Genomic DNA, 2,578 nt, shown 5'->3' with positions numbered 1-2,578 from the left:
TATATATATATATATATATATATATAGATACAGATGTTGGGTCAGCCTTTCAAATCAAAGTTTTTCTTCTCACCGAAAGTGGGAAGAAAGTTCTCGATGAATTAGGGACATCACCAATGTCCGCTGGTGAAAATTGTCGGCTCTTTCTCTCACAAAACTTTACTTAATATTATACTTTTTCATTGCTTCAAATTGCCTCGGTTTTAGTTCATTCATGTACCAATATATCACCTTTTTATCTTTCTAAGGTCACTGTGCTATCATGTGACTTTTCCTTATCTTGAAATTTAGTCTTTAAATGTAAGAATCTTAACTCACGATTAGTAGATATTTTCTTATTTGAACTTTTACTTACTTTTGCTCAAAGTTTTTTTTGCTAGAGAGATATTTTCACACTCTTATAAAAAATGTTTCATTCTCCTCTCCAATTGAGGTGGGATCTCACATTAAGACGTTCAATAAAATGCATGAAGTATTCGCGATAATCTATTTAAGAATAAGTTCCTATTATCGCGGAACAAAAAAACTAATAAACCGAAGCTGAAACAAAGAAGTTTAAGACACTCACGTGTCGGCCACACATAATGGTCATACGCACGTTTCTTCTTTACTCGTGGATCAAAATTATATTTAAACTAAACATAATTAATATACTTTAATTTCTTTTTTTTTTTAATACTTTTTCACTCTCAAATAGTAATTGAAAAGACGAAACAAGAATTATTTTTTATTTTTTAAAAACTATTTAGCAACTTCTCAATTATTATACATTCTAAAAGGACAGTGTTGGGAGAGTAATTATTCAAAATTCAAATAAAAAAGTTTATAACATACATCGACAATGTGTTCATCATTTTATTGATAGGTTTCACGTGTTAGATTTTAAACACGATTCTGCGAATCAAAACAGAACGTCAGAATCGACATTTTGATTGATTTTGAGGATGTGATGGCTAAGAGAGATCCAAAAAAGAACCAGTGAAGGAGAATCTGATAGCGTGGTCTTAATTATTAATTATTAAGGAGAAGACAAGAGGAAGCTTGGGAGAGAGTCCTAAGGTTTAGGTACAACACCTCCAAAAGGTGGCTGATATGGATGACTTTAAGGGAGGTGCCCTACGCGACAAAGAGTGTAGGGCCAAGTGTCCCACAAACCGACAGATTATTCAAACAGTCCAACTCGGAATATCCAGCCTTATCCCCCTCACACAGTTGGCACATCTGACTTTAATTTAAACTCCAATTTTTTTTCAATATATATATTTTAAAAAAATATTAATTAATTATAGAAACTCTGGTTGGTGTATCCCTTTTTGCCAGAAGGCAGGGTTTTTATTTATTTATTTTATTTTATATTTTATAATTATAATTATTTATTTTTGGAATTTATAACTCTGTTGGGATACAGCTTTTGAGACTGTGTTCGAATTATTTGAGAACTCATTGGGTGATGAATTATAAAATAATGGATTCGTGTTTTCTTGTCGCCTTTATTTCACGTTTATTAATAGTTTTATGTCTCTAATTTTTGTATTTTATTACCATTTTTTTTATGTAAAAATAGCATCGCTGGAATTTTTTAAAAAATAGTCGACATAAGTAATATTTTATTATTTTTAGTGTTTATAAATAAAAGACTTTGCATGAGTGAATTAATTTATTATTTTTAAAAAAATAATAATACAACTTGATTTTCTTGTATTATAATTTATAATTCAAAGTAACCGTGTCGGAGAATTAAATGGAATATGCAAAGGTAGAAAATATTGCTTTTTTTTTTATTTTATTATATTTTATGTATAATACATTAGTTAAATTTAAATTTATGATTTATAAAGGGATTTTTTTGGTGGAAGAAGTGAGTTTTAATTATGGGTTTATAATATGAACACAATACAAAATGAATTCAAAAGTAGTGATTAAATCATATTTTGTTCACAAAATCATTCAAAAAAAGCTGTGGTAATATTCAAAAAAAGAAAAAGAAAAGACTTTGAATGCTACACTTATTTCTTCTCTACATATAATATTTAAATTATATATTAAAAAAACAATAAATGAAATCCTCTCGTGCGGAGAATATCCTATCTCATCATTTTTTATTTTTAATTAAAATATAAATATCCAAACACCATTCTTCTCAATTATTCTCAACCCAATTTTCATTTTCCTCAGATTTATTTATTTTTAAATATATTTACTGTATTAATAATATTTTTACTAAATTAAGATATAAAAAAATGAAAATTTAATCAAATAAGGCCTAGTTTATTTATTTATTTATTTTATTTACCTTTCTCCCTTTTTGCAAAAGCCATTATTAAGCTTGGTGGGATAATTTTCAAGTGGGTATGGTTCAATGTATTTTACCCAAAATCATACTTAAACAATTATTATTTATTTGAAATTACAAAATGTATTTGTTTAATTTTTCTAAAAGTATAAAGGCCTTTAAGAATTCTCCCTTTTTTTTTTCAATAATCAAATTAAAAAAAAAAAAACGAAGAAGGTGCAATTTGTGTGTCACATGTGAACATCCATATGTTCGAGATTGTTTTTTTTTTTTTTTTTTTTTTAC

The sequence above is a fragment of the Cucurbita moschata genome, unplaced genomic scaffold (genome assembly GCF_002738365.1).
Source record: "Cucurbita moschata cultivar Rifu unplaced genomic scaffold, Cmos_1.0 Cmo_Scf00009, whole genome shotgun sequence".
NCBI classification, from domain to species: Eukaryota; Viridiplantae; Streptophyta; class Magnoliopsida; order Cucurbitales; family Cucurbitaceae; genus Cucurbita; species Cucurbita moschata.
Note: the sequence above shows the minus strand (reverse complement) of the source record.